General features: G+C 46.5%; 2 non-coding genes across 2 annotated transcripts; both read left to right on the forward strand.

Annotated features, from left to right (window-relative positions):
* The first annotated feature begins 1,258 nt into the window (after positions 1 to 1,258).
* Positions 1,259 to 1,353, forward strand: trnai-uau (transfer RNA isoleucine (anticodon UAU)). Its single transcript has 2 exons — positions 1,259 to 1,296; positions 1,318 to 1,353. It is a non-coding gene; the product is annotated as a tRNA-Ile (tRNA).
* Positions 1,354 to 8,155: 6,802 nt separating this feature from the next.
* On the forward strand, positions 8,156 to 8,250 carry trnai-uau (transfer RNA isoleucine (anticodon UAU)). The gene is made up of 2 exons: positions 8,156 to 8,193; positions 8,215 to 8,250. It is a non-coding gene; the product is annotated as a tRNA-Ile (tRNA).
* The last annotated feature ends 5,797 nt before the right edge of the window (positions 8,251 to 14,047 follow it).

Genomic DNA, 14,047 nt, shown 5'->3' on the forward strand with positions numbered 1-14,047 from the left:
GTGCTTGGAGAAGTGTTGGAATCGAGGCACAGCCCTTCCCACTGTCGCTTCCTCTAAATCTCCGTCCAGGATTTTCACCAGTGCAAGGTCCATCAGCTTGAGCTACTGTTTAATTTGTTCTCGGCATTAACTGTGCTGATCCTTTAACTTGTTCCACTACACGGCATCTCCAAATTTGTCGATTGCACCTCGAGGGCACTTTTCATAGGTAAACCTGCAACATCTGCCAGAGAAAGATTCAATTTCAGCGTTTCCAACAACGAGTCGACCTATATCAACCTCGACATCCTCACCTACACGCTGCAGATGCAAATCTCTGCGCTCCTCTGCTTCAGTGACATTTTGTTTCGCAGCGATGGGCAGTTTACACTCTCTGAGGCTGCAATCGCTGTTTTCCGCCGGCAGTAGGCGCTTGGAGACAGCGGGGCCGGACAGGCAGCCTGAAGTTCGCTGCTGTCGCGGCCTCACTCACTCCGGGAGCTGGGTAACAGCAAACAAACTCATGGGTTTGTTGCCGGGTCTGAAATGCAGCTCCGAACTGTTGCTATTGACCGAGGCAGCGCTGCAGGATCCTGTAAAGTTATCTCACACTGTCGGTATTTCTGTACAGTTTGAGTGTGCACAGAGCTGTATAGAGAAAAGGAGAATACCGCACGGCTATTAATGCATTTTATTGATCTCTACCTACAAGAGATGATCGAATTAGGGACCTGTTGTACTTTAGACGGAAGTGATAACCGCAACACTTCAGAAACTGCTGTTCCTTAAATAATTAGAGAAGCAGCTCAGAACAGCAATTGTCGTCTGCAAATACTCTTACCCTGCGATACGGGTTCCATTGCATGTCAAGGAGTGAACTTTAAGAAAACTGTTTATACTATTAAGTAAAACTCATTAGACTGTGTCAAAAGTTTGTTGTAATCGTCATTAATCACCGGGTAACTCACATGGTTACCGAATCATGGACAAAAGTTTAAAACGTTTCTTGCGTTTTGCATGTGATGAATTTTCATCGGTTCTCATTTTGCAGACCGCATTACAGGAGTTGGGTAAAAATGTTCAGTGTTTATGGCACCAGGATCTGGTGCAGCCGTTGGTAAATTCACCAGCTCGCTAACACATGAGAAATCACCTGCTTCACTCTTTCATATAAACCCAGCCAATGCACCTCAATTAAACAACATTGCGCCCCCGCACGATTAGACAACCTGAAATGTGCAAGTAAATGAGCACGGATAACTAATGCGCATCAAGCGCAGCTCTAGTGGCGCAATTGGTTAGCGCGTGGTACTTATATAACAGTATAACTTCGGGGAAATGCCGAGGTTGTGAGTTCGAACCTCACCTAGAGCAGCCAATGTTTTTGCTCTTAGTTTCCTGAGGCCCACCGTGTTGCAATAACGGATGGGAGCTTCAAAAGGAGCCCTTCAGTGTTACGTATTGACAGGAGGGAAGGTGGGGCCAGCGCAGGGAAACCCAATGCAACTTCGAGCCCAAGATCGGCGGCTGGTTGGTCTAGAGATCTGATTCTCGCTCAAGGGATTTCGCTACTTAAAAAGGCGAGAGGTCCAGGGATCTCTACCTACAAGAGATGATTGAATTCGGGGCCTGTTGAACTTTAGACGGAAGTGATAACCGCTACACTTCGGAAACTGCTGCTCTTTAAATAATTAGAGGAGCAGCTCAGAACAGCAATTGTCAGCTACAAATACTCTTACCCTGCGATAGGGTTCCATTGCATGTCAAGGAGTGAACTTTAAGAAAACTGTTTATTCTATTAAGTAAAACTCATTAGACTGTGTGAAAAGATTGTTGTAATCGTCATTAATCACCGGGTAACTCACATGGTTACCGAATCATGGGCAAATGTTTAAAACCTTTCTTCCGTTTTGCATGTGATGAATTTTCATCGGTTCTTATTTTGCAGACCGTATTGTAGGAGTTGGGTAAAAATGTTCAGTGTTTTTGGCGCCATGATCTGGTGCAGCTGTTGGTAAATTCACCAGCTCACTAACACATGAGAAAACACCTGCTTCACTCTTTCATATAAACCCAGCCAATGCACCTCCATTAAACAACATTGCGCCCCCGCATGATTAGACAACCTGAAACGTGCAAGTAAATGAGCACGGATAACTGGCACACATGAAGCGCAGCTGTAGTGGCGCAATCGGTTAGCGTGTGGTGCTTATATAGAAACATAGTAGATAGGAGCAGGAGTAGGCCATTCGGCCCTTCGAGCCTGCTGCGCCATTCAATGAGATCATGGCTGATCATCCAAATTGAATACCCTGTACTGCCTTCTCCCCATATCACTTGATCCCTTTAACCTCAAGAAATATATCCAACTCTTTCTTGAATATATTTAATGAACTGGCCTCCACCGCCCTCTGTGGCAGAGAATTCCATAGGTTCAGCACTCTCTGGGTGAAGAAATTCCTCCTCATTTCAGTCCTAAATGGCTTACCCCTTATCCTTAGACTATGACCCCTGATTCTGGACTCCCCGGCCATCAGAAACATCCTTTCTGCATCTAGTCTGTACAGACCTGACAGAATTTTATAGGTTTCGATGAGATCCCCTCTCAATCTTCTAAACTCCAGTGAGTATAAGCCCAATTGACACAATCTCTCCTCGTACGTCATTCCTGCCATCCCAGGTATCAGCCTGGTGAATCTTCGCTGCACTCCCTCCATGGCAAGAACATCCTTCCTCAGGTAAGGTGACCAAAACTGCACACAATACTCAAGGTGCGGTTTCACCAAGGCCCTGTGCAACTGCAGCAAGACATCCTTGTTCTTCTACTCGAACCCTCTTGCTACGAAAGCCAACATACCATTTGCCTTCTAAACCGCCTGCTGCACCTGCATGCTTACCTTCAGCGACTGGACCACAAGAACACCCAGGTCTCTTTGCACTTCCCCTTCTCCCAATCTATAGCCATTCAAATAATAATCTGCCTTCCTGCCTTTGCCACCAAAGTGAATAACCTCACATTTATCCACATTATAGTGCATTTGCCATGTTTCTGCCCAATCACCCAACCTGTCCAAATCGTACTGGAGTTTCATGACATCCTCCTCACAGCATACCCTCCCACCCAGCTTTGTGTCGTCTGCAAATTTGGAGATATTACATTCAATTCCCTCGTCCAGATCATTAATATATATTGTGAACAGCTGGGGTCATAGGACCGATCCTTGAGGTACCCCACTAGTCACTGCCTGCCACTTGGAAAACGACCCGTTTATTCCAACTCTTTGCTTTCTGTCCGCCAACCAGTTCTCTATCCAACTCAATACCTTGCCCCCAATCCCACGTGCCTTAATTTTGCACGCTAACCTCTTATGCGGGACCTTATCGAAAGCCTTCTGAAAGCCCAAATACACCACTTCCACTGGTTCTCCCTTATCTATTTTACCAGTTACATCCTCAAAAAATTCCAGTAGATTAGTCAAGCATCTTTTGTAAATCCATGTTGACTTTGTCCGATCCTGTCACTGCTTTCCAAGTGCTCTGCTATTACATCTTTTATAATGGACTCTAGCATTTTCCCCACTACCGATGTCAGGCTTACCGGTCTATAATTCCCCGCTTTTTCTCTGCCACCTTTTTTGAATAGTGGGGTAACATTAGCTACCCTCCAATCCTTGGGTACTGTTCCAGAGTCTATCGAGTTCTGGAAGATGACCAGCAATGCATGTATTATTTCTAGGGCCACTTCCTTAAGTGCCCTGGGATGTAGATTATCAGGCCCTGGGGATTTATCGGCCTTCAGACCCATCAATTTTCCTAACACCATTTCCCTACAAATACTGATTTCTTTCAGTTCCAGGAACCTATGTTCCACGGTATTTCTGGGAAGTTATTTGTGTCCTCCTTTGTGAAGACTGAAACAAAATATGTATTTAGTTGGTCTGCCATTTCTTTGCTCCCCATTATAAATGCCCCCGATTCTGACTGCAAGGTACCTACGCTTGACTTCACCAATCTTTTTCTCTTTACATATCTATAAAAGCTTTTACAGTTAGTTTTTATGTTACCTGTAAGCTTACTCTCATATTCTATTTTCCTTTTCTTAATTAATCCATTTGTCCTCCTTTGTTGAATCCTAAACTGCTCCAAATCCTCAGGATTATTGCTTTTTCTGGCCAATTTGTATGTCGTCTCCTTGGATTTTATGCTATCCCTTATTTCCCTTGTTAGCCACGGTTGAGTCACCTTTTTTGTTTTGTTTTTATGCCAAACTGGGATGAACAACTTCTGTAGTTCATCCATTCGGTCTTGGAATGTTTCCCATTGCATATCCACCGTCAACCCTTTGAGTGCCATTCCCCAATCAATCCTACCCAACTCGCTCCTCAGGCCATCGTAGTTTCCTTAATTAAATTGAGGACCCTAGTTTCTGAGTCAACTGCTTCATTCTCCATCTTAATGAAGAATTCGATCATATTATGATAGCTCCGACCCAAGGAGCCTCGTACAACAAGATTGCTAATTAATCCTTTGCCGTTATATAACACCCAGTCTAAGATGGCCTGATCTCTGGTTGGTTCCTCGACATATTGGTCCAGGAAACCATCCTGTAACCACTCCAGGAATTCCTCCTCTACAATATTGTTACTAATTTGGTTAGCCCAATCTATATGTAGATTAATGTCACCCATGATGACTGCTGTGCCCTTATTGCACGATTCTTTAATTTCCCTTTTAATGCCATCCCCAACCTCCACCTTACTGTTTGGAGGTCTATATACCACTCCCACTAATGTCTTTTCCCCCTTAGTATTTCTCAATTATACCCATACAGATTCCACCTCATCAGAGCTAATATCCTTCATTACAATTGTGTTAATCCCTTCTTTAACCAGTAATGCTACCCCTCCTCCCTTTCCTTTTTGCCTATCTTCCCTGAATATCGAATACCCCTGGATGTTGAGTTCCCAGCCTTGGCCGCCCTTGAGCCACGTTTCCGTAATCCCAACCAAATCATATTCGTTTACCTCTATTTGCGCAGCCAATTCATCCACCTTATTACAAATGCTCCTCGCATTAAGACACAAAGCTTTCAGGTTGTTTTTTTAACGCTCTTAGACCTATTAGAATTGTTATTTACTGTGGCCACATTTGATTTAAACCTGTGATTTCTCTGACTGCCACTTTTGCTCTTCTCCTTCCTATCTTTTGCTTTTATCCTTGTTTCCCTTTCCTCTATCTCCCTGCTCAGGTTCCCAACCCCCTTCCATTTTAGTTTAAACCCTCCCCCAAAGCACGAGCAAACACTCCACCTAGGACATCGGTTCCAGCCCTGCCCAGGTGCAGACCGTCCGGTTTGAAATGGTCCCACCTCCCTCAGAACCGGTTCCAATGTCCCAGGAACTTGAATCCATCCCCCTGGCACCATTCCTCTAGCCACGTATTCATCTGGAGTATCCTTCTATTTCTACTCTGACTAGCACGTGGCACTGGTAGCAATCCTGAGATTACTACCTTTGAGGTCCTGTTTTTTAATTTACCTCCTAACTCCCTATATTGCACTTTTAGGACCTCATCCCGCTTTTTACCTATATCGTTGGTGCCTATATGCACCACGACAACGGGCTGTTCACCCTCCCCTTCCAAGATGTTCTGCAGGCGCTCGGAGACATCCTTGACCCTTGCACCAGGGAGGCAACACACCATCCTGGAGTCTCGTTTGCGGCCACAGAAACGCCTATCTATTCCCCTTACAATTGAATCCCCTATTACTATAGCTCTACCACTCTTTTTCCTCCCATTCTGTGCAGCAAAGCCACCCCTGGTACCAGGAAGTTGGCTGCTGCTGCCTTCCCCTGATAAGCCATCCCCCCCAACAGTACTCAAAGTGGTATATCTGTTGGAGAGGGGGATGGCCACAGGGGACCCCTGCACTACCTGCCTGCACCTAGTACTCTGCCTCTTGGTCACCCGTTCCCTTTCTTCCTGTCCAACCTCTACCTGCGGTGTGTCCAACTCTGTAAACGTGCTATTCACGATGTCCCGAGCATCGTGAGCGCTCCAGTATGCATCCAATCGCAGCTCCAGTGCCGCAATGAGGTCTGTCAGTAGCTACAGCTTGGTGCACTTCCTGCACATGTAGTTGTCAGGGACAAAGGAAGTGTCCCTGAGTTCCCACATCTCGCAGGAGGAGCAGATCACGGGGCCGGGCTGTCCTGCCATGACTTACCCTTTAATTAATTGAGTTTAGATTTAATCATTCAACCCTACTAATTACACTACAGTTAAATAGTTTACCAACAGTCCCCGCTACACCAGAGAGACCTTAGAAACTATAAAACAGAGTTAAAGTTTAAAAAAGAGATAAATACTCACCAACCAATCACTTACCTGCATCCTGCTGACGTCATACTTGGATTACTTTTTACCTCTATCCCGGAACCTGGATTGGTACGCCTCCGGTGATCCCTCGCAGGTCCGCTGCCTCTCCGGTCTCGGGGCTCTGGGTCTCGCTGCTTCGGGCTGCTGTTTAAGTAGCTCTGCCGCCTCTGGTGCTCCCTCGCAGGTCCGCTGCGTCTCCGGTCTCAGGACTCTGGGCGTCGCTGCCTCGAGCTGCTCTTTAATTAGCTCCGCCACCTCTGGTGATCCCTTGCAGGTCCGCTGCCTCTCCGGTCTCGGGGCTCTGGGCCTCGCTGCCTCGGGCTGCTGCTTAAGTAGCTCCGCCGCCTCTGGTGCTCCCTCGCAGGTCCGCTGCCTCTCCGGTCTCGGGGCTCTGGGCCTCGCTGCCTCGGGCTGCTATTTAAGTAGCTCCGCCGCCTCTGGTGCTCCCTTGCAGGTCCGCTGCCTCTCCGGTCTCGGGGCTCTGGGGCTCGCTGCCTCTGGCTGCTCTTTAAGTAGCTCCGCCACCTCTGGTGCTCCCTCGCAGGTCCGCTGCCTCTCCGTATACCAGTATAGCTTCGGGGAAATGTTTAGGTTGTGAGTTCGAGCCTCATCTATAGCAGCCAATGTTTTTGCTCTTAGTTTCCTCAGGGCCACCGTGTTGCAATAACGGATGGGAGTTTAAAAGGATCCCTTCAGTGTTACTTATTGACAGGAGGGAAGGTGGGGCCAATTTCAACTGTTAAACCAGCAAATATCAGGCAAAGAATAATGTGCAGGAAATAGATTCGATTTCAAATCAGTGACAAAGCCTTTGGAACAAACGAGAAGCTGTGTAAACTCACCGGTAATCTGTACATGTTTCCGACATCATGTTGAACACAAACAACGATTCACCTGACCATAATGTTGAGGATTCCAAGGACTGAAGTCACGTACAGACAATCGCCGAAAAACCATATCCACAGTTAGGTGGTCGCCGACCTTCTTGTTATGGGGAGAATTGTGAGCAGATTCAGGGAAACGGCTCATATAAAGAAGTGGATTTAGGAAAATATAAACATATTTCAAATGAATGAACAGGTCCTCTGCGAATTGGGTTCGCACCAGCGCAGGGAAACCCAATACAACTTCGAGCCCAAAATCGGCGGCTCGTTGGTCTAGAGATCTGATTCTCGCTCAAGGAATTTTGCTACATAAGAATGCGAGAGGTCCCGGGATCTCTACCTACAAGAGATGATTGAACCAGGGCCCTGTTGTACTTTAGACAGAAGTGATAACCGCTACACTTCGGAAACTGCTGCTCTTTAAATAATTAGAGAAGCAGCTCAGAACAGCAATTATCAGCTACAAATACTCTTACTCTGCGATACGGGTTCCGTTGCGTGTCAAGGAGTGAACTTTAAGAAAACTCTTTATTTTAATGAGTAAAACTCATTAGACTGTGTGAAAAGTTAATTGTAATCGTCATTAATCACCGGATAACTCACATGGTTACCGAATCATGGGCAAAAGTTTAAAACGTTTCTTGCGTTTTGCATGTGATGAATTTTTATCGGTTCTCATTTTGCAGCCCGTATTTTAGGAGTTGGGTAAAAATGTTCAGTGTTTTTGGCACAAGGATCTGGTGCAGCCGTTGGTAAATTCACCAGCTCGCTAACACATGAGAAATCACCTGCTTCACTCTTTCATATAAACCCAGCCAATGCACCTCAATTAAACAACATTGCGCCCCCGCACGATTAGACAACCTGAAATGTGCAAGTAAATGAGCACGGATAACTAATGCGCATCAAGCGCAGCTCTAGTGGCGCAATTGGTTAGCGCGTGGTACATATATAACAGTATAACTTCGGGGAAATGCCGAGGTTGTGAGTTCGAACCTCACCTAGAGCAGCCAATGTTTTTGCTCTTAGTTTCCTGAGGCCCACCGTGTTGCAATAACGGATGGGAGCTTCAAAAGGAGCCCTTCAGTGTTACGTATTGACAGGAGGGAAGGTGGGGCCAGCGCAGGGAAACCCAATGCAACTTCGAGCCCAAGATCGGCGGCTGGTTGGTCTAGAGATCTGATTCTCGCTCAAGGGATTTCGCTACTTAAAAAGGCGAGAGGTCCAGGGATCTCTACCTACAAGAGATGATTGAATTCGGGGCCTGTTGAACTTTAGACGGAAGTGATAACCGCTACACTTCGGAAACTGCTGCTCTTTAAATAATTAGAGGAGCAGCTCAGAACAGCAATTGTCAGCTACAAATACTCTTACCCTGCGATAGGGTTCCATTGCATGTCAAGGAGTGAACTTTAAGAAAACTGTTTATTCTATTAAGTAAAACTCATTAGACTGTGTGAAAAGATTGTTGTAATCGTCATTAATCACCGGGTAACTCACATGGTTACCGAATCATGGGCAAATGTTTAAAACCTTTCTTCCGTTTTGCATGTGATGAATTTTCATCGGTTCTTATTTTGCAGACCGTATTGTAGGAGTTGGGTAAAAATGTTCAGTGTTTTTGGCGCCATGATCTGGTGCAGCTGTTGGTAAATTCACCAGCTCACTAACACATGAGAAAACACCTGCTTCACTCTTTCATATAAACCCAGCCAATGCACCTCCATTAAACAACATTGCGCCCCCGCATGATTAGACAACCTGAAACGTGCAAGTAAATGAGCACGGATAACTGGCACACATGAAGCGCAGCTGTAGTGGCGCAATCGGTTAGCGTGTGGTGCTTATATAGAAACATAGTAGATAGGAGCAGGAGTAGGCCATTCGGCCCTTCGAGCCTGCTGCGCCATTCAATGAGATCATGGCTGATCATCCAAATTGAATACCCTGTCCTGCCTTCTCCCCATATCACTTGATCCCTTTAACCTCAAGAAATATATCCAACTCTTTCTTGAATATATTTAATGAACTGGCCTCCACCGCCCTCTGTGGCAGAGAATTCCATAGGTTCAGCACTCTCTGGGTGAAGAAATTCCTCCTCATTTCAGTCCTAAATGGCTTACCCCTTATCCTTAGACTATGACCCCTGATTCTGGACTCCCCGGCCATCAGAAACATCCTTTCTGCATCTAGTCTGTACAGACCTGACAGAATTTTATAGGTTTCGATGAGATCCCCTCTCAATCTTCTAAACTCCAGTGAGTATAAGCCCAATTGACACAATCTCTCCTCGTACGTCATTCCTGCCATCCCAGGTATCAGCCTGGTGAATCTTCGCTGCACTCCCTCCATGGCAAGAACATCCTTCCTCAGGTAAGGTGACCAAAACTGCACACAATACTCAAGGTGCGGTTTCACCAAGGCCCTGTGCAACTGCAGCAAGACATCCTTGTTCTTCTACTCGAACCCTCTTGCTACGAAAGCCAACATACCATTTGCCTTCTAAACCGCCTGCTGCACCTGCATGCTTACCTTCAGCGACTGGACCACAAGAACACCCAGGTCTCTTTGCACTTCCCCTTCTCCCAATCTATAGCCATTCAAATAATAATCTGCCTTCCTGCCTTTGCCACCAAAGTGAATAACCTCACATTTATCCACATTATAGTGCATTTGCCATGTTTCTGCCCAATCACCCAACCTGTCCAAATCGTACTGGAGTTTCATGACATCCTCCTCACAGCATACCCTCCCACCCAGCTTTGTGTCGTCTGCAAATTTGGAGATATTACATTCAATTCCCTCGTCCAGATCATTAATATATATTGTGAACAGCTGGGGTCATAGGACCGATCCTTGAGGTACCCCACTAGTCACTGCCTGCCACTTGGAAAACGACCCGTTTATTCCAACTCTTTGCTTTCTGTCCGCCAACCAGTTCTCTATCCAACTCAATACCTTGCCCCCAATCCCACGTGCCTTAATTTTGCACGCTAACCTCTTATGCGGGACCTTATCGAAAGCCTTCTGAAAGCCCAAATACACCACTTCCACTGGTTCTCCCTTATCTATTTTACCAGTTACATCCTCAAAAAATTCCAGTAGATTAGTCAAGCATCTTTTGTAAATCCATGTTGACTTTGTCCGATCCTGTCACTGCTTTCCAAGTGCTCTGCTATTACATCTTTTATAATGGACTCTAGCATTTTCCCCACTACCGATGTCAGGCTTACCGGTCTATAATTCCCCGCTTTTTCTCTGCCACCTTTTTTGAATAGTGGGGTAACATTAGCTACCCTCCAATCCTTGGGTACTGTTCCAGAGTCTATCGAGTTCTGGAAGATGACCAGCAATGCATGTATTATTTCTAGGGCCACTTCCTTAAGTGCCCTGGGATGTAGATTATCAGGCCCTGGGGATTTATCGGCCTTCAGACCCATCAATTTTCCTAACACCATTTCCCTACAAATACTGATTTCTTTCAGTTCCAGGAACCTATGTTCCACGGTATTTCTGGGAAGTTATTTGTGTCCTCCTTTGTGAAGACTGAAACAAAATATGTATTTAGTTGGTCTGCCATTTCTTTGCTCCCCATTATAAATGCCCCCGATTCTGACTGCAAGGTACCTACGCTTGACTTCACCAATCTTTTTCTCTTTACATATCTATAAAAGCTTTTACAGTTAGTTTTTATGTTACCTGTAAGCTTACTCTCATATTCTATTTTCCTTTTCTTAATTAATCCATTTGTCCTCCTTTGTTGAATCCTAAACTGCTCCAAATCCTCAGGATTATTGCTTTTTCTGGCCAATTTGTATGTCGTCTCCTTGGATTTTATGCTATCCCTTATTTCCCTTGTTAGCCACGGTTGAGTCACCTTTTTTGTTTTGTTTTTATGCCAAACTGGGATGAACAACTTCTGTAGTTCATCCATTCGGTCTTGGAATGTTTCCCATTGCATATCCACCGTCAACCCTTTGAGTGCCATTCCCCAATCAATCCTACCCAACTCGCTCCTCAGGCCATCGTAGTTTCCTTAATTAAATTGAGGACCCTAGTTTCTGAGTCAACTGCTTCATTCTCCATCTTAATGAAGAATTCGATCATATTATGATAGCTCCGACCCAAGGAGCCTCGTACAACAAGATTGCTAATTAATCCTTTGCCGTTATATAACACCCAGTCTAAGATGGCCTGATCTCTGGTTGGTTCCTCGACATATTGGTCCAGGAAACCATCCTGTAACCACTCCAGGAATTCCTCCTCTACAATATTGTTACTAATTTGGTTAGCCCAATCTATATGTAGATTAATGTCACCCATGATGACTACTGTGCCCTTATTGCACGATTCTTTAATTTCCCTTTTAATGCCATCCCCAACCTCCACCTTACTGTTTGGAGGTCTATATACCACTCCCACTAATGTCTTTTCCCCCTTAGTATTTCTCAATTATACCCATACAGATTCCACCTCATCAGAGCTAATATCCTTCATTACAATTGTGTTAATCCCTTCTTTAACCAGTAATGCTACCCCTCCTCCCTTTCCTTTTTGCCTATCTTCCCTGAATATCGAATACCCCTGGATGTTGAGTTCCCAGCCTTGGCCGCCCTTGAGCCACGTTTCCGTAATCCCAACCAAATCATATTCGTTTACCTCTATTTGCGCAGCCAATTCATCCACCTTATTACAAATGCTCCTCGCATTAAGACACAAAGCTTTCAGGTTGTTTTTTTAACGCTCTTAGACCTATTAGAATTGTTATTTACTGTGGCCACATTTGATTTAAACCTGTGATTTCTCTGACTGCCACTTTTGCTCTTCTCCTTCCTATCTTTTGCTTTTATCCTTGTTTCCCTTTCCTCTATCTCCCTGCTCAGGTTCCCAACCCCCTTCCATTTTAGTTTAAACCCTCCCCCAAAGCACGAGCAAACACTCCACCTAGGACATCGGTTCCAGCCCTGCCCAGGTGCAGACCGTCCGGTTTGAAATGGTCCCACCTCCCTCAGAACCGGTTCCAATGTCCCAGGAACTTGAATCCATCCCCCTGGCACCATTCCTCTAGCCACGTATTCATCTGGAGTATCCTTCTATTTCTACTCTGACTAGCACGTGGCACTGGTAGCAATCCTGAGATTACTACCTTTGAGGTCCTGTTTTTTAATTTACCTCCTAACTCCCTATATTGCACTTTTAGGACCTCATCCCGCTTTTTACCTATATCGTTGGTGCCTATATGCACCACGACAACGGGCTGTTCACCCTCCCCTTCCAAGATGTTCTGCAGGCGCTCGGAGACATCCTTGACCCTTGCACCAGGGAGGCAACACACCATCCTGGAGTCTCGTTTGCGGCCACAGAAACGCCTATCTATTCCCCTTACAATTGAATCCCCTATTACTATAGCTCTACCACTCTTTTTCCTCCCATTCTGTGCAGCAAAGCCACCCCTGGTACCAGGAAGTTGGCTGCTGCTGCCTTCCCCTGATAAGCCATCCCCCCCAACAGTACTCAAAGTGGTATATCTGTTGGAGAGGGGGATGGCCACAGGGGACCCCTGCACTACCTGCCTGCACCTAGTACTCTGCCTCTTGGTCACCCGTTCCCTTTCTTCCTGTCCAACCTCTACCTGCGGTGTGTCCAACTCTGTAAACGTGCTATTCACGATGTCCCGAGCATCGTGAGCGCTCCAGTATGCATCCAATCGCAGCTCCAGTGCCGCAATGAGGTCTGTCAGTAGCTACAGCTTGGTGCACTTCCTGCACATGTAGTTGTCAGGGACAAAGGAAGTGTCCCTGAGTTCCCACATCTCGCAGGAGGAGCAGATCACGGGGCCGGGCTGTCCTGCCATGACTTACCCTTTAATTAATTGAGTTTAGATTTAATCATTCAACCCTACTAATTACACTACAGTTAAATAGTTTACCAACAGTCCCCGCTACACCAGAGAGACCTTAGAAACTATAAAACAGAGTTAAAGTTTAAAAAAGAGATAAATACTCACCAACCAATCACTTACCTGCATCCTGCTGACGTCATACTTGGATTACTTTTTACCTCTATCCCGGAACCTGGATTGGTACGCCTCCGGTGATCCCTCGCAGGTCCGCTGCCTCTCCGGTCTCGGGGCTCTGGGTCTCGCTGCTTCGGGCTGCTGTTTAAGTAGCTCTGCCGCCTCTGGTGCTCCCTCGCAGGTCCGCTGCGTCTCCGGTCTCAGGACTCTGGGCGTCGCTGCCTCGAGCTGCTCTTTAATTAGCTCCGCCACCTCTGGTGATCCCTTGCAGGTCCGCTGCCTCTCCGGTCTCGGGGCTCTGGGCCTCGCTGCCTCGGGCTGCTGCTTAAGTAGCTCCGCCGCCTCTGGTGCTCCCTCGCAGGTCCGCTGCCTCTCCGGTCTCGGGGCTCTGGGCCTCGCTGCCTCGGGCTGCTATTTAAGTAGCTCCGCCGCCTCTGGTGCTCCCTTGCAGGTCCGCTGCCTCTCCGGTCTCGGGGCTCTGGGGCTCGCTGCCTCTGGCTGCTCTTTAAGTAGCTCCGCCACCTCTGGTGCTCCCTCGCAGGTCCGCTGCCTCTCCGTATACCAGTATAGCTTCGGGGAAATGTTTAGGTTGTGAGTTCGAGCCTCATCTATAGCAGCCAATGTTTTTGCTCTTAGTTTCCTCAGGGCCACCGTGTTGCAATAACGGATGGGAGTTTAAAAGGATCCCTTCAGTGTTACTTATTGACAGGAGGGAAGGTGGGGCCAATTTCAACTGTTAAACCAGCAAATATCAGGCAAAGAATAATGTGCAGGAAATAGATTCGATTTC

This window comes from Somniosus microcephalus, unplaced genomic scaffold (assembly GCF_052327205.1).
Source record: "Somniosus microcephalus isolate GS21.2 unplaced genomic scaffold, FLI_Smic_1.0 unresolved_chr1, whole genome shotgun sequence".
Lineage (NCBI taxonomy): Eukaryota > Metazoa > Chordata > Chondrichthyes > Squaliformes > Somniosidae > Somniosus > Somniosus microcephalus.